We start from the raw sequence: 19,485 nt of genomic DNA on the forward strand, positions 1-19,485 counted from the left end.
GGTACAACATATTGAAATCTCTGGGACACTATGAAGGCAGTCTGAGGGGAAAGTTCATTGCATGGAGTTCATTCCTTAAAAGAAGAAGAAAGTCAACAAATAAATGACCTAATATTACATCTCAAAGCCCTAGAAAAAGAAGAACAAATCAACACCAAAAGCAGTAGAAGACAAGGAATAATTAAAATTAGAGCTGAAGTCAACGAAATTGAAGCCAAAAAAATTGAAAACATTGACAAAACAAAAAGTTGGTTCTTTGAAAAATAAATAAAATTGATAAATATTTAGCCATGCTAATGAAGAGGAGAGAGAAAACTCTAATTATTAACATCCATGATGAAAAAGAAAATATCACCATAGACACTACAGAAATATAAAAGATAATCAGAAAATATTTTGAAAATTTGTACTCCAATAAAATAGAAAATACTGAAGGCATCAATAAATTTCTAGAGTCATTTGATTTGCCCAAATAGAACCAAGATGATATACACGATTTAAACAGAACAAATTCAAACAATGAAATAGAAGATGCTATCAGAAGTCTACCAATCAAGAAATGTCAAGGACTAGATGTATACAGATCTGAGCTCTATAAAACCTTTAAAAAAGAACTAATACCAATACTTCTCAAATTATTTCATGAAATAGAAAAAGAGAGAACACTTCCAAACTCATTCTATGAGGCCAATATTACCCTGATTCCAAAACCAGGCAAAGACATATCAAAGAAAGAAAACTTCAGACCAATATCTCTAATGAACATAGATGCAAAAATTCTCAATAAAATTCTGGCCAATAGAATACAAAAACATATCAAAAAGATAGTGCAACACGATCAAGTGGGTCTCATCCCAGGGATACAAGATTGGTTCAACATATGGAGATCAATAAATGTAATTCATCACATCAATAGACTTAAAGAATCATATGATCATTTCAGTAGATGCAGAAAAAAACATTTGACAAAATACAGCATCCATTCATGTTCCAAACACTAGAAAAACTAGGGATAACAGATATTTATCTCAACATTATAAAAGCTATCTATGCTAATCCTCAGTCCAGCATCATTCTAAATGGAGAAAAACTGAAAGCATTCCCTCTAAAAACTGGAACAAGACAGGGATGCCCTCTTTCACTACTTCTATTTAACATGGTTCTTGAAACACTGGCCAGAGCAGTTAGACAGAAGAAATAAATTAAAGGGATATAGATAGGAAAAAAAGAATTCAAATTAGGGGAGGTAGGGGAAGTGGGGCATGTGGGTAGGAAAGACAGTGGAATGAGATGGACATCATTACTTTAAATACATATATGAAAACACGAATGGTGTGACTCTACTTTATGGTCACCAAAGACATTAAAAATTGTGCTCTATTAGTGTAATATGAATTGAATTGCATTCTGCTGTCATATATAACTGATAAGAATAAACAAAATAAAAAATTGAAAAAATAATAGTACTCATGGCATCTCATTTTATATCAATGAATTCATAACTGAAAATACGCCTGTGCCAAAGGAACAAGGTAACACAGGGCTGAGGGGGTCAGACACCTGATCCCAAAGAGACAATAGAAACGAGTGGGAAGAGGAATAGTTACTTTCCTAAAGGAAGGGAAGTATTGAAACCTAAAGTTATTTCTGACTGTTTGGCCCTGGAAGATGTTAGCTGATGGTCAGAGAGCAAATTCTAATAGGGAGGTAGGTGGCCAGAGTTGCCTAAACTGACTTTCAGGCTGATGTTTCATTCTAGCACAGCTTGCTGAGAGAAATACCAACGTAAGTATAAAAGATGGACAGGAAGACAAACAAAAGTGAAGCCACAGGGAATGGGATTAAAGTATAACAAAGCATAACAACCTTTTCTGAAACTTACATGTCAGTCTGACTTGGAAAGAATGAGCTGGCTAAAGGTGTATGAATGATTTTTCTCTCCTAAACATGATTAACTCTGTATTCTGGTTTGCAAGGGACAACATAGTAAGGTAAAGAAGTAGGAAGGAACAAAAATATGTGTGGGCCCATCTACCAAGGGAAAACAAATTCAGAATGAAGACCATTTTTTTGTCTGGCACAAAAAAGTGCTAGTTTTTAAAACTTCCATTAACTTGGAATTCTGGTAGACTAGCAGGAGGGCATGTCTGTCTGCCTATCTACCCATCTTTCTGTTTATTATTTATCTATTTAGTTATTTATGTAGTAACTTTCAACCTCACATTGAAATTCTATGAGACCAGGAAGTGTCCAGAACATTCTTCTGGGCAAAATGTCTCCCTTTCTGGAATGCTCTAATTTGGCATCTGCTGATTGGGTTGTGGCTATCCAAAGGTCCTACATTAGTTCCATGGAAGTTTCAAGTTATTTCTACCTGACAAGCCTGCTATTATAAAAAATGGAAAGCATAAATTTGAGAAAAAGCATAGCATTCTCTATATGTGAACAAAAGTTTGTGTAATGGTAATATTTATAGACTATGGTTTCAAATACTGTGGTATGATTCATTGTGCTGGTGAGAAATATTGAAAGTAAACAATGAATCAAATAGGATCCAAACCACATAACAGACAATTGAAATTCTAACACAGCAGTTTTTATGGAGGGCTCAGATCTGTTTCTAGACAAATTGATTTCTAGTGAATAAAGAACTGGGCATCATATATATGTTTGCTTCTAGTTTTTTTTTGTTTTCCACATAAATCATTGAACTATTAGGCTTAATTTTAAAAAAAGAAGTACAAACTGTATTTCTGGAAAATCATACTGATCATTTCGTTTCTCTCTTTGTAATTTGTGTCCTAATTTGTGAGCAAATCCATATATGTGTAGAGTATAACATGTGATTCTATTAATGATTTTTACCCTTTCATAATAAGTAAGATAAGGAAAAGTTAGTAAGTCATGGAACTTTGTACTGGGCTAAGGCAGGTTTAATCCTGGTATATCCAATCTAACAATGTGCTTCAGCGTCAGACAGCTCAAAATTCTCACTCTGCTACTTTCTCTGTAATCATGATTAAGGGCCACAGCTTTTGCAACCTCTTTCTTCTTTGATAAAATCAGGATTGTGAAACCTTCCTCTAGGAATAATGTGGGGATAAAATTAGGCAATGTGTACAGGCAGCTGACACAGTAAGTGAAAAGTACAGCTCTTTATCCCTGCAAACTCTTTCTGTTCTCCTTTTGCTCCTTCTAGCATCTGCCTTTCTCTTTCAGGTTCTTTCTTACGTTTACTGTTCCCCTTTGCTGAATCTATTTTTCTTCTTCTGTCTCTGGCCCTTGTCATCTGTTTTCTGTGCAGCAACCTGTACTTACTTAAATAAGGAAAATCATGTCACACACTTGGAACAATGTTGTCACATACTAAGCACTCAATGACTGTTATTTACTATACTCACATTACTTGATGATTTTTTTGGCCTCTCCCAAATTTAATTTAACCCCTTCACTCTCCCCTTCTGGATGGAATATTTTCTCTTTCCTGAAAATGATCTGCAAACAAACAAAACCAGAAACCCTAACAAACCAACCAACAGGAAGATATAAAATAAGTCATGTTAAACTAGAAATGATATGGACATGTTACTAGTGGATAATTAAGTGATATTTTGAATTTCATAATTTCAAAGAAGTATTTTATTTTTCCATCATATTTGTGGAAATTGGTAGAGATCACTTATGAACTGAATAAATGTTCAGAGTTCCTTTTGTGCGCTAGGTATAGAGAAAATTACTTATATTCATGTAGACCTTTAGGAGATGGAATAGAAGCAACCTGCTTCTACTCGACACACACACACACACACACACACACACAACACACACACACACACACACACACACACCTCCTACTGTAGTCATATTTTTGTATGAAAGAAAAGCATGCCACAGGCAGAGTGAAGATATCAGCACTGTTCTCCGATGTCTAGAGTTTAATCAGAGCTGTTCTTTCAGTAACTGAGGCATAAGCCCATTGTTTTGCTTTATCTTTGCTTTAGTTCTCTGACTTAGTACCCTTTGAGGGCACCCATTGTTTGTCTAATAAGTTAAACTGATATGAACAATAAAAAATCTCACCTCTTCAATCAATTTATCCATATTAAGTCTGCAGACTTTATGTCTATGTATAACATTATAATGAACTTGTAATAATGATTTCCTTCTGGAGATACACTTAGTTAACTATAAACTAATACAAGACGAAGAATATATATATTATTTAGGAGACAGTGGTGGCTATGGTATATAATCAATAGAGTAATTAAGAGTTCCAGAACTAGGCACTCAGACCAGCTTTTTGCCCTGCTTGTGTGTTTCATCAGACTTTAGTTCCCTTATTTATGAAGCTGAAACAGTAATGGATCTGTCTTGATGAGAGTTGATAATCCTTATCATATAATCCTTATATGAGATAACAGGCAGGGATGACCTTAAGTGCTCAATTAATATGAGCTATTCTCATTATCATGACCTGAAAAGAGGCAAAACAATAGTGTCTACCTCTTATTAAAGAAAATTAAACAAATGTACTTATGATCTTTTATAAATGGAAACCGCATAGGCTAATTATAATAAATAATTTTTTTACTTTTCTCCTTTAACATTGCAAATGAAAATTAATTTTTTGTTTTAGAATTATGTTAATGGTAAAAAGACTTTATTTTTATGAAAATCTTTTTTTGTGTGAACATAGATGACTTTTTTTCCAATATATGCCATCAGGAATATTGCTTAATAATAATAGATTTTGTATTCTGAAGAATAGTTACCTGTTCAGATAATTGAATGGTTTTTTTTTAATAAATTCACTGAAAATAACTTTATGAGTGTGGTAATGAAGCCATAGAGCAAGTTTGTGAGCATTGAAGCGCATGGGCAATGTCTTTCTAATCAAAACTGTTGGAACAGTGGTGGTGCATTGAAGAGCAATTGAACTGAGGAGGAAGGATCTCTCCCATCATGATGATGGCAGGAGACCCTGCTGCAAAAGACAAATGGCAAGGGTTCAGGGCATGGAATGCACCATCTGTACTTTGGAAGGAATGATATAACTATTTTTTTTTTCTTTTACATTCTGAGCACCTGCAAAGTTCAATTATTTATTTAAGTAAGGATTCAAAAGCCAGTAAAAAAACAAGTCAAGAAACAAAAATTGAGTAAATTTAAGAAACGCAGGATTAGAAAGCCTATATTTACCATTCTCCCAATCTCAAAATATGTGGTTGATGCTTTTAGTATAGGGCAGTAGTAAGATTCGTGGTTTAGTTCTGCCTTGGACTTGTGGAGATGTTTTTACTAAATTTTATTAGAAAATGCCCCTTCCTAAGAAACAAATTAATTAAGGAATGACCAGACAAATAAACTGCCACCCTTGAGATTGGGAAATACTGCAGTGAGTGTCATGCCCTAAGTGAAGGTCTGGGCATAGCCCTGAAGACTAATGAATTGCTTAGTCTTGTCCATACTGAAGACATGTGCTTTGATTTGTGCCTTTGTGAAGGGATTTACAGTTTATGGCTTCTCTTTCTCTGAACCTTATAAAAGGCAAGAAATATTGGTTGCGGGTATCTCTCATAACTGAGCTTATTTCCTCCAATTATCACAACTATGATTGACGACCAAAATCAATTTAGAGGAGAAACAAATTTAGCCTTCAAAAATTTCAAGGTGCCTTTAAAATTAGGTAATGTAGATCTAGCTATCACAATGATTGACAAAGTATTGTTAGCATCACCATAGGAACCAGAGTGTTTTACATAGTCCTAAAAGGATCTGACACATTTTTCAAAAGACAAGCCTGCTGATACCACCTGCTGTTAAGACGGTTCAGTTCTTTGGTGTTTGTTATCTCTCACAGTCCTTGATCTTCATATTTTAAGATTTGTTTCACTGATGAGAGGAAAGAAAGTTCTTTTCTATTGTTCAGTAGTTTCACGGTTTACCTCAGCCTTGCAAATGACAGTTGAAGTGATGTCTGTACCCTTTGGTTTTTTAGTGTCCCTCCAATTCACGACCCTTGAGTACTCACAGGCTAGCTAAAATGCTGCCAGTGAGCTTAGGGACAGATTTGGCACCACAGAGCAGGTTAGAGTTGAGCAGCAGAGTCCTATTGTTATTAGAAATGTCCCTTTGTGTCAAGCTCTAGGCAGATGTGACTTGTATAACATTTTAAACTACCTCCTTTAACTTTTAGAGTAGATAGCCAAAGGTCTTTATTTCTTGGAGGCCATGATGTTAAATTTGAAAATGTATATTTAATTCACCCCTACATCCCCACAACCAAACTTGCAGGATCAGCTCTGCTCTCCTATGAATTCAAAGAATCTTTTTACAGAAGGCAAATATTTTTCTTCAAGGGAGTAAATAAATATAACAAATCTGAGCAAATATCATTTATAATTTCTTTAGTGCTAAATTCCATGCACTCCAGAGCTCTTTCTTGTGTGTAGATAGAGATGTTAACATTTCTGTCTAGGCATTTTGTAAAAAAGTGAATTAAGGCAATAAAATTCACCAGACTGAGGTTTGATGAGGTGAGCTCACAGTCTGCAGACCTGCTACAGCTTGCCTTTCCATTCTCTACTCTGACACTTCTCAGCAATGCCATTTGGTGAATGGTGTGGGCAAAGTCCCCTGATGTGGGAAGTGACTCTGAGACTAGGATTATTCAGATTACTACCTTTAGAGACATGTCTCTCTATTGTTTTCCCATCTTTTTGTTTTGAAAAAATTCAGGTCTGCAGAAATGTTTAAACATTAGCACAACACCACCCACATGCTTTCCACCTATAGCCACCCACTGTTAGCACTTTATTACATTTGTTATGTACCTACCTACCTACCTATCTAATAAAGAAACTCTAATTTTCTTTTTTCCTTGTGCCATAGAAAGTAAACTACAATATCAAGCCACTATAGCTCTGAATATTTCAGCATTAGTTAAGAATAAAAACATCTACCTATACTACCACAATACCATTTTCATTCCTAAGAATTTAAAAAATGATGCAACTAACAATAGTATATAGAATGCATAATAAAAATTTTTGTTTGTTCCCCAAATTATAATAAACTATTTCCTTAATTAAAGCTTCTTTTTCCCCTCCCTCCCTCCCTCCCTCCCTCCTTCCTTCCTTCCTTCCTTCCTTCCTTTCTTCTTTCTTTGATTTAGAACCACTTTCTTTTTTGGTTTTCAGTGACAGGAGCATTTTGAAGAGTTTAGATAGATTGTCTTGTAGAATGTCCACTGTTTGGGTTTTTCTGATTGTTTCCTCATGATTCAGTTATAAATAGTTTGTTGGCAAGAATAGTGCATAGGTGGTATTGTTTACTTCTAATTTCATCACATCTGGAAGCACAAGATACAAAGCTTAGATGCACTTGGTTAAGGTAGTGTAGGAAAGATCTTTCTTTAACAAAGGTACTGGTAATCCTCCTGGGAGGATTCCTTATTACGTAAATCATGAGATTATTCTGTTTCCCACCAACCCAGTGATTTCAACATTAGTGGGTGATCTTTATCTGTATCAATTAGTATATTGTTGATTGCCAACTGAGTCTCTGTCCAGCTTTTATGTCTTACATTAACCCACTGAAAAAGGGATTGTCTAAGCTTTGGAGTATAGCCATCCCACACTTTCTTTATTGACTTCCTCAAATTTTACTTTTCTCAGTTGACCGTGGTTAGAATCATGCTTTTTCAACATTCAATGAAGTTTCATCTCCAAACTTATAAAGTTTTGGGGCCCATTCTTAATGAAGCAATTGGGCACAACATGTGTTATAACTGCTGCTTTCCTCTTGCATCCCATCCTCCCTAATAAACAACAATTCTTTTTCTTTTCTTTTTTTTTTTTTAATTTCAAGGACTGTATATGAATCAACATAAAGAGTTAAGCTACCACATATAAAAACAAATTAACATTTAGGTAGACTTTGAAAGAGTTGCAATTTTTATTATTTTTCTGGACAATGTTAGAAAACAATTGACTCCAAACTCACTGACTTCTCAAGCTAATTGGAATCTCAAAAAAATGTGCCACTCTATTTTTTGGTAATGGATATTGCTTAGAGAATAGATGAAGATATATAGGTTTAAGCAACACATAAAATGGTAATAAACCAAGAGTTCTGGTACAAATCATGTTCCCCAGGAAGCAGATGCTAATGCAGAGACCAGTGTGCATAGAGTGTGCGGAAACTTGTTGGTAATGTTCTCAGAATTAATACCTGTGGGGAAAAGGAAGAAAGGGAGAAGTTGGGTTGGGGTGCACTTCCACAAGGCTTCAGCAGATTCCATGGGGGAACTCAGAAGCTGGGCTGGTCTTTCAGGGTTGTCTTAATTTGCAGCAAGGGAGAAAATTCTTTATATTCTCCAACTTCAGTCCCCACTGTTCCCAAAAGACAACCTCTAGTAATTTGTTGTAGGCTGCTCCTGGGAAGGGAACATGACCTTGGACAAGGCATCTTCCCTTCAGCTGAGAATAATTCTCACTTGGAGATGACAGCAACAGCAATAGGAAAGTTTTCTTCAGTCTCAAAAGGAAGAGCTGAGTGAGGAAGCTGAGGATTTGTTTAGATGTAGACACTTCTACTTCCACAAAGCCCAGTTTTTTATTTTTATTTTGGATTTGTAAGAAAAAGGAATTGCTTGGGGAAAACAATAGGATCCATACTGCTTAAACTTATATGCTGGTCCCTTCTTTAACTCAATTAAACAAAAATAAAAGATATGTTATATAAAACAAACTTTTTACCATCATTCTTATTTTGATTTTAATTTGTATAAAATAATGTTTACTGTTTCTGATTAAAAATTATGGAGTGGTTCTATTTATAAAATTGTAAAATATAGAATGGAATTTAGAAGAAATAAAGCTTCCAATTATTCTAACACTTTCACATTTCCTCCTAATATTTTTCTTTGCAAATATGTGTTCATCTAACAGTGTGTTTTTTCCTCTTTTTGTCCAAAATGGAATAATAACACATATATGATTCTCTGCTTGGTTGTATATAAATATGATCATTTAGAGACATTCAGAAACATTCTTCAAAAATATAATTTTTGTCATGGGTAAGTGACAACTGACCTGGACAAAGAAAGAGCCTGGTAGCAATGTGTAAAATACAGCACTGTACTGAATGTGGAAGTAATTAAACATTTCAAAGAGACTAAAAATGATGGACATTCTCCTCCAGACCACCCTATTTTAGAACTCTAATAATAAAGCATGCTAACAAAGGGGGAAGAGTCCTTTCACTAATTTAGTTAGGCAGATTAGAATAGCTTCCATTCCTTAAGTGTGAATACTTTCTATGAATTTCTTAACATATTTATATTATAATATCAATTTATATGTTTCCATCCCCCAAAATATTTATTCCACATAGGTAAGATCTGTGCTTAATGAAATTCCTAGCATAAAGTAAATGTTTACTAAAAGTCTGTTGATGTGGGAGCTAAGAACCAAGTACCATTCTTGTTTTTGATTATCCTTTAGATCACTGAATAGTCCTGCTAATCTCACCAATGCATAAAACACATAGATATGTAACTTTATTGGTTAAATTGTATAAAGTCATATAAAACCACCTGGCAAGGTGCTGAGCACATAATTAAAACTCTAAAAATGCTAGCTATTATGAATAATCTGCTGCCATATGGTCAAAGCTGGACCATCCAGCTCTGGAGGCCAGGAGCTGTAGTGGTTGCAAATGGTCAGCAACTGTGGTGCCAGCACCCATTCATGGAGAAGGGGTCGCTCTAGTCTGGATTTTCCATTTGGAAACTTGTTTGGAGTGCCCCTGTGGCCAACTTTTTTTCATCTGCAGATTTATTATTGAAAATTGTAGCTTAGCTCTGTCAGTCTAAATTACATTAAGAGTATTAGGAGATGCTCTGCAAAGAGAAAACAGGATTTGGCAATTTGATTTCAGGAAAACCTAAAAGGTCAGAGATGGAAGACCAAGGTGGAAAAAAAAGGACTTTGAGTTTCTGCAGTGAGAAACAGCAATTCAGAACAGGAATGACAGTCACAGCAGTTTAGGTGTAATGTCTTCAGTAAGAAGCCTCAACCAAGATAGAATTTTATTTGTCATCTTGAGGAGGTAGAGAGGCACACTGTAGAATTATCTAAAAAGAATAAGGTTCAATTTTGCTTTTCTTATACGATTTCTAGTTAAAACAATATTTTTGGTTCATCAAAACAATTTTCTTTATTTGGTAAAAATACAAAGATATTTTAATTTCCCATTCGTGTTTCTTGTTATTTTTGTCAGCTTTTTTATTCAAAGGTGTTTTGGAAAAGAGTGCTAAGCTGTTCATGCTTTAAATAAAATCTGTTGCCACCTTTTAGGCAATTGGCAATGATGTAAGAATTTAATGAAATGACTACCCTGATGTTAGGTTCTGGAATACCTTTCTACACATAGTTGCTTGCTTATTCCTAGTTACTAGGTTGCTTTTGAGGTTTGCAGAAGAATGTTCTGAAACTAAGTAGCTTGAAACAGGGCCATGTACTTGTGCTTGCTCAGTGCTTAATATTATGGGATTGGTGTCTGACTGTTGATGAGTTACTAAACACCTCTGAGCTGCAATTTTCAATTTAGGTTTGATCCTAGCACCATAGCAAACAAAGTCTTGCTAAAACCTAATAAAACCCCAAAACAGAATTAAATGCTTTCTTTGTAAAAGACCATCAAAAATAGTTTGTACAGTGCATGTATGAAAAGAGTAGCTTCCTGTTAACAGGATCCTTGTCAGGATGAAATGGGAAAATGAATATAGGTGTTAAACACAGAACAATGCACAGTAAAAGCTCAACGGTGTTTTACAAAGTTTTTATATAATTGTGTGAATGTGAGAGGCAGTCCAGCAGGCATTGTTTTCCCGACAGATTATGTTTATGTGATTGAGCAGGAAGATTGTAAACATCTGTGCTTTGGTTACCATTTTCCTGATTTATTTAACCACGTGAATTTTGTCAAGTACTTTCAACTAATCAGACACAGGCAGATGCAGGCGGTGCCACTCACACTGCACAGATGGCTTCTTCAATCCATCAACAGTGCCTGGTGGGGCATCCCCTGGGACAGGGCAACTCTAAAAGTTACATAGTAGGAAATTTGAGCTTTTGAATTTTGAGTCTCCTGGAGTGCTAAACTAAACTCCTATCTGCCTTAGCTCTAGTGAAGAAAAACTTTATCTTTTGAAATATATTTTTCTTAGAGAGTCAGTACCACCAGGATTGCCTGACTCATTGAAGATGTTCCTCCTGAGCTGATAGGATAGAAAACAAAAGTGAAAGATTAAGAGATTTAAAAATCACATTTCAGTACCCACTCCAATGATCAATTTTTAATAAGAACATTAATATAAAGGTAAGAGCAGAATTATTTTTGATAAAGCCTTTCTAAAAAAGTATTATATGCCCATTGTAGGCAATTCAAAAAGCACAAAGAACAGAAAATAACTCCTCATAATCCTTCCACCCAAAGACAATCACCCTTGACATTTCAATTATATCTTTAGTTTGATTATTTGTGTATATATGTATATAATATGTGCATATGCATGCATACCCACATGTGTATGTATGTATGTACTTTTACAAAATGGAATCACATTGCACATGTTTTTTAGCTTGCTTTTACCATTTATTGAGGTGTTTAAAAAAATCCTTTATATTATTTTAATGTTCTTTTACAAGATCCTTTTAAAGAGTTAGGCAATCTACTGTCCAAAAAAAAAAAAATGTTATTGCCCAAATCTGATTTTTGAGAGTGAGTTTGTTTATAATCTTATTGCCACTATTGAGAAATAACTGATAAACAGTTTTTAGCTAAAAGAGAATTTTTTGAAAAGAATTCAGTGAACATATAACATCCAAGCTTTCTGCTCTGTAAAGGTTATCCTCACAAAACTATTACCTTTGCAACAACTTAGCATTAGTGAACAACATAAAGCAATTAAAAGAATTTTAAGACAAAATACATCAAAAACAGAAGTTACAACTTTTACTGAAAATATTACACAATATAGTAATAGGTAACATGAAAGAGGCAGTTCTTTTGCATGTGGGCTATAAAAATTACCTCATAGATGGAAACTTTGCCTTGGGATGCCATAATAATGTGGAAAATAAGATTGTTCTTTTGGTTAGACCTATACTGCATAGGAAAATTAAAAAATTGCAAAGCCATTATTTATTTAGCATATTCTAACTTAAAATATTATAACACTTAAGAATGAGATGTTTTGGGCTGAGGATGCAGCTCACTGGTAGAGTGCTTGCCTAGCTTGCACAAATCTCTGGGTTTGATCCTAGCACCATAGCAAACAAAGTCTTGCTAAAACCTAATAAAACCCCAAAACAGAATTAAATGCTTTCTTTGTAAAAGACCATCAAAAATAGTTTGTACAGTGCATGTATTAATCTTCTATGACATATGAGAAAAAGTGAGGCATCTCTTTTGTGCTTTGGCAGATTTCAATCAGCTTTTGACATTCTATGCTTGGTGCTTTTCATTTCTTTGCTTCACTCCCATATTTGTTGACTGATTGCCTCTTTCACTGACCCATTTTTGTAAAATGTCATATGGGCTTATCACAGGGTGATGCAGGTCCACTAACCGAATGACAGATGTGCAGTGGCCAATCACTAACAGACTTTGAGAAAATTGATGAGATTGGTCCTGTTGTTTAAACATATTGTGAGTTTGATTTGTGGTTTGTGAACTGAAGGGTTAGCAGCAACGTTTGTACTTTATGCAACTAAAGTCTTGTGTTGCTTAATAATAGGCACAGTTCTGAGAAATGATCATTAGGTAATTTTCTTATGCAAACATCACACAGTGTACTTACACAATCAAAGACAACTGTGACATCATTAGGCAAGAAGATCTTATAGAAACACCATATAAACACCATATGTATGCATTCTGTCATTGACTGAAACATTGTTATCCTGCCCATGACTGAGCTCACTATGGCAATGGAAAGGTGAACCATATTGCTGGGAACCAGTGTTATTTAACTAACCCATGGTAATGGAAATTTTCACACTGGAACTGTGCAAAGCAAGGGTTGCCTGTATATATTCGTATTTACTGTATGAAGGCACTAGCATCCAAGTTGGTTTTAATGGGCTGTGAAGAGTATCATCTCTCCCTAACTCAAACTAGCTGGAAGCAACAATGCTGTATTGAAATCTGAAGGGTATGTTATACATAGGTCTCTAACTTTAGCATCCCCCATAACAGGGTCCTGAATCATGCTGATTAGATATTACTGCAGTGGAACAGAATCTAGGAATCCCATTTCCTCCTGCTTCTCTGATGCTTCAGTGAGACTGGTCTGATTCTGGACTTCAATCTAACTTGGGGATCTTGTTTCCTCCAATGCTCCACCTGAAACTTTTTCTTTCCACCTCTTTATTCATGAACAGTGAGAAAAAGAGGTTCAGGTCCTAGAGGGCCAAGTCTAAGGGGTAGTTCCTGAAGAATCTATCTTTGAAGTCAAGTTCAGATGGATGGTGTTTTACACAGAGTAGGGGTTGTTGGAGGGGAGTGGTGGTGGGGAGGACAAGAAACCAAGAAAGTTGAACAATTTATGGCTGAGTCTATAAGTGAAGGGACTTGATGGTGACTGAAGATAAAGGGAGAATTCTTTGGAAACAGGATGAAAAGGTCTTAGGAAGTTGAACTAGGTCTTCATATATTGTCTCAATTATCTTTGTATCACAGTGTCTGTGACATCATAAACTTTATAAATGTCTTGTTTTATTGAAAGATGTAATCCCATTAAAAGGACAAGCATTTTTATTAATATCAATTTTGGAGAAATGGTATTTTGATAACATCTAGATTAAATATAACTAACTATATTGGGCCTACAAAATGAAAGTTAAGCACAAGGGTATTTAATGGGAAAAACATGTTCTCTTTTGTAATTCATTATTTGGGTTCTTCCTTATTGTCCCCAAGTAGTCAGGGTAATCTTTTGGAAATGTAAACCACATTGTGAAGGCTTTTTTTGCTTAAAGCTTTCTAATGCATTCCATTTCACTAAGAATAAAATCTAAAATGTCTTCCATGGCTCACAGAGCTGAGTTATTCAGGCCCTAACAAATTCTCTAATCCAACTCTTAACCCCTCATCCTTCAGTACTTTTCCCTCACTTCCAGCATGTTTTGGTTACAATGGCTGTTTTTTTGTTTCATAAACATGTTAAGCTCATTGTAGTCTTTGGATCTTTGTCCCTGTTTCTGTTTGGCAAGCTCTATCTGTAGATTTTAACATGAAAAACTCTTATAGCCAAGTGCTTAACGTATGGAAAGAATCAATTAGTTTTAATATTTTTAACGTTATTCTGTAGAATATTTTCTGTGCTTAGAATGCCTATTACTTTTGGAGTTCCCCATGATTTTTCCTCTTTTTAAAGTAGAGATTGAGTGACATTAACTCTTCTTGTGCAGGAAAGGCTGGTAGGAGTGCCTACAACAATCAGATTTAACTGGTTATGCTGCAGTAAGAAAAGGTCCCCCAAATCTCAGTGGTTAAAACAAAAGTGTCTTTTCCACTTATCTTACATGTCCAGTGTGACTGGCAAGATGGTTTTATTCATTGTAGAGATGCTAACATTTTGTGATACAACTAACTCCGCATGGGGTTTGAAATGAATAGAATATAGCATTGTCAATTAAAGGTTTTATTCCAGAAGTAACACAAATTATTGATCAGATTCTATTGATTCTAAATCTGGATTTGCTGTCTCCTATCAACATTTTCATTTTTAAAAATTAGACTGTGATGACAGAGACAAAATTGTTGAATTGGAGTTTTCAAAATAATTTTGGGGGTGCTTTTAACAATGCACAGTTCTGGGAAACCCCTTCCTTGATGAGGTGGTTAGTCTGTCATGGGGGGTGGTCTTCCATATGGGCATTACTTAGAGTCCTTTTAGGTGATTGGAGGTCACACTTAGAGAAACATAACTCTAGAGACTAAAACAATGGTTGTTCTACTGTTAGTGCTTACTAAATATTTTTTTTGAGTGTCCACACAACTAGGGTTTTCTTATGAATAAACATTTAAGGGAATGAAAGAGTAATTTAGGTAAAAAAGAATGTGGAGGTACTGAATTATGTTAAGAGGAAGAGAAAGGCTCAGTACTTCATTCATTTATCCTAAATCTACTTTCAGGAAGGGCTAATACTGGGATTATCTTTTTTTCACTTTGTGCAGGTCACCAGTTTGATCCATGAAGCATCTTTGCTATGTCATATCTTTTGTTCAGGAAGAAGACACAAGTCTAAAGATACTTTAAAAAGACATGGATGAAGCCTCTGATTCATTACGTTTGAAACAGACTATGGAGAAAGCACATCCAAAGTCATGTAATTAGGAGTTATTTTAATTGCATGAACTGCAGCCCACATTTCTTGACAATGACAGATAATGGCCTCCTTTTTATATTGCGTTGAAAAAAATCTAAAGGCAAATAACTTTTAAACCTAAACTAACTGGCAGCTAAGCACATGGTCACTCATCTCTGCAGTATTTTTCACACTGTGATCACAGAATAACAATACTAGAAGTAAAGATCATAATGGTGTCATAAAAAGAGAACCATAAATGAATAGTTTAAGTGAAGTTAATGTTCCCTTATCATAGATTGCCCCTCCTCTTGAAAAGCTCATCTATTTAAATATCAGATCTGCTAGATTTTTTAATATTAAGGCTTTTCTCTGAGCAGGAGCTTCAGGCTGGAGGTTTCCACAAGTATTCACAAGCATTGTTTTAGATCATAAGATATGAAGGGTTTCTGAAGTATTAAACTTTGATGTGAAGCAGGCAAAAACCAAAACAAAAAAAAATAGAAAAAAGCAAAACCCAACTCCCTGACCCCCCAAAAATGTCTTAAGAATTAATTTTTAGGAGATTCTGTTTTCATAATTGCTGTGAGGTATTGATTTAGTAGTGCCACTGTTTTCGCCTCCTCTGGCAAACATGTTCATGTTAGACTATAATAGGCTCTATACAAATACTGGCACTCATGCCTTGGAGTGTGGGTTAAGGGGAAGATAAGAAAATATCTGTTCATTTACTGTCTTACTGAAAATAATTCTATTTATATAACTGGTCTGTATTCTGACCAGTGAATATAAATATTTTGGCTGGTAAGGGAATAGTTTCTAAAAGGTAATCTTGCCTTTGCTTAAATGTGGATCAAGTTTAGCAGATAGATGGTAACAAACCAAAAGGACTAAAAGAAAGGCAAGAAATAACACCTACTCTTGTTTCCTGTGGTTGTTTCCTTATGTTCTTGTAGGAAAGTTTAAGCTTTTTATTGTTTATATCTGAGCAGCAAACATGCACACACCAGAATCAGTCTTCTCGCCTATGGATTTCTGGATACTATTCTTGAATGACAGTTGTAAGTATACACAGGGAACAGTGTGACTGTGATGTGCTTGTCATTAGGCTTCACAATGTCATGATAAATCTCAAAGTAGGGTAGGATTGGGAACCAGAAATTCTATGCTGTGTATACAGCTCAGGACATTATTGTGGCACTTTGGAAAATGTTTTCAGATGCAGAGTTGAGCTAATCATATGCCTCATCTCATGGCTCATTATCATTTTGGGTCCTGGGAAAGTTCCACCTTCTTTAAATTCTTCATTCCATTTCCAGTTCCCATGCTATTTCTTTCAAAGATTCACCTAATGTGTTTATTATGTTTCTCTCTGTGTATATATTCTTGTGAGACAAGAATATTGTTTGTATACTTGCATTTTTTACTTTTGTAAATGGGGCTAGGTTATAAATCTGACTTTCATTTTTGCACTTGGATACAATTTATGTTGTTGCATGTATTTTTACTACTTCAGGCTTCTGGCTGCTCTATCATTGATTAGAATCTGGGCAGTATTCATACTTTTTTTTTTTTCATGTTTTACAAAAGTTTTATTTACGCTCACAAACTTTTGTAGGAATATGGAAAGTTGAAAAAAGTCACTCACAATCCCATCAACCAGAAGTTATCATTATTATTTTGGAGACGACTTTAGCATATTACTTCGTTGAAAAATAATTTTCTCTGATCAGAATAACCCTCAAATGGACTGGGCCAGTGGATGGTGGGAGCAACCATCTTTGGAGCTGTGCAAAGGCACAGACCTCTCTGCCAAGACTTCAGTGTAGGCTGGGAACTGTGAGCCCTTGATGATGGACTTTGCGCTCTGGGGAGCCCCTACAGTGATTGTGAGGCCATCTTTTAATCAGTATGAATTTTTATTTGCTCCTTCAATGAATGTCACAAGCATTATACACACACACACACACACACAATGTCCCCATGTTGGAAATCACAGGGGGCAGAAAACCGGAATCTTCAGGACTTTCCCTTGGTGCAGGTGTAGGATCCAGTTTCTGCCTTCGCTGCAATTCTGGCCATCGCTTTCCCAGCTCTTTCACATTGTGCTCTTACATAAACCAGCGCTTTCCAGGCTTCCAGCTACACACCGTAGTATTCATACTTTTTAAAAATGTAATTTTGGTTTCTTCCCTCTGCATTTATCATCAATTTGTTCAATCCCTATCTCCATATTTTAACAATAAAATGTTTTGTTAAGGGAGATTCTAACATACCAGTTTGAGGGAAAACAGTGACCTTTAGTAAAAATTTTTAGTCAAGTTTTAAAAAGATACAGGAGCTTCACAGCTCTTCGACCAGGAAGACTTCTCTTGTTATATTGTTAGACTTCTCTTCTTACACAAATCATCACATACTAGTCTTGGAGTCTTCTGTACACTTTGATTCCAACTGGTGTAATGAGGTTAACCTTCATAAGGCTCATTTTCACTGAAATATAGACATTGTTTGTACAGATGTTGGATTGGGGATATATGAGGAAATATATAAACTTAAAATAATGTAAAACCAGAGGGTTCTGGAATCAGACCTGCTTTGGGTACTGGTTCATGCAGTCACCGTGTATGGTCATAAACAACTCTGCCTTTTTTCTTCATTGATATCAGAAAATAACAACCCAGGGTATGGTGAGTTTCTTAAGGCAAAATGATTATTGGTATTCAGTAGAACCATTTTCTATTCTCTATTAAGATCTTTGGGTCCTAATGAGGAATGTAAGCCCTCCTGAGGAGGACCCACTCCCGAGAGCAGCAGGCAGTTTCTCCATCCTCTGGAACTGTGCCAGAAGGCTGTGTGCCTAATCTGCTCAAAAATCATGGCTTTCTGTCTGTCACTGAAGCCTGAACACACGCCAGGAATCAGGTACTAATTAATGTCAACACACAACAAATGAAGAAAGAAGGGAAATTGCTTGGACTCATTCCTAAGGAAACCTCAGAAGTTTGCTTCAGTTAAAGTTAATGTGTACCTCAGGGCAGCACTGAACCAAATCATAAAATGGTACTCACGTGGATGAGTGACCTGGAGACGCCCCTGTGAGCCTCTTGCCCGGGATGTATTTCCATGTCATGTCCATTTTGTTATGATTGCTGCTTACATTTTGCACTATCCAACTGGTGTCATCAAAGAGACTGAGTCTGCACTACAGTTTCATTAGCTTTGTGTCCCAGAATTGCCCATACAAAATTCTGGAATGTATCTTCTGTATTGCTGTTTAAAGGACGTCAGTGAATAACTTTTCTAAGAGTGGAACAAATAGATGGTGATGTGGATTTTAAAAAGACCTTTTCTAAGTCATCTTTTTCATCATTGTGACCAAAATGCCTGATAAAAACAATGTAGAGGAAGAAAAATTTATTTGGAACTCACAGTTTCAGAGATCTTTGTCCACAGATGACTGACTCTGAGGCTGTAGCCCACAGTGAAACAGAACATCACGGTGGAAGTGTGTGGAGGAGGAAAGAAGTTCAAGACATGGCAATCGGGAAGCAGAGAGACCTCTACACTCACCATGGACAAAATACATAACAAAAGGGCATGCCCCCAGGAACCCACCTCCTTGAGTCACACCCAACCTGCCTACAGTTACCACCCAGTTAATCCATATCACAAGATTAATGCACTGATTATATTATGGGTCTCATTACCTAATTATTTCACCTCTGAATGTTCTTGTCTTGTCTCATACAAGTGTTTTTGGGGGACTACTCATATCTAAATCATAATAATCATTATCTTTTAATCAGAAGCAAATTATACGCCATTTTTTATGTCTAAAAAATTAGGAACAGATGATGAAATCCAAATAATCATTTTGAGTACTCATGATAATAAAGCGGTACTAATATATCTCTTTTCTTCTAAGTGATTAGATGTACTGATTGTTCTCATGATTGAGTATAGCATTTGGGACACCAATTGGAAGCGAGCCTGCAATCAGAAACAGGAAACACAGTCTTCATAAGAACCAGTTGGAGTTGCAATAAAACAAAAGAGGGCTCAATTCTATGTTCATGTTCCCCTAGGCTTTCTTATTATATCGTCC

This window comes from Callospermophilus lateralis, chromosome 5 (genome assembly GCF_048772815.1).
Source record: "Callospermophilus lateralis isolate mCalLat2 chromosome 5, mCalLat2.hap1, whole genome shotgun sequence".
NCBI lineage: Eukaryota > Metazoa > Chordata > Mammalia > Rodentia > Sciuridae > Callospermophilus > Callospermophilus lateralis.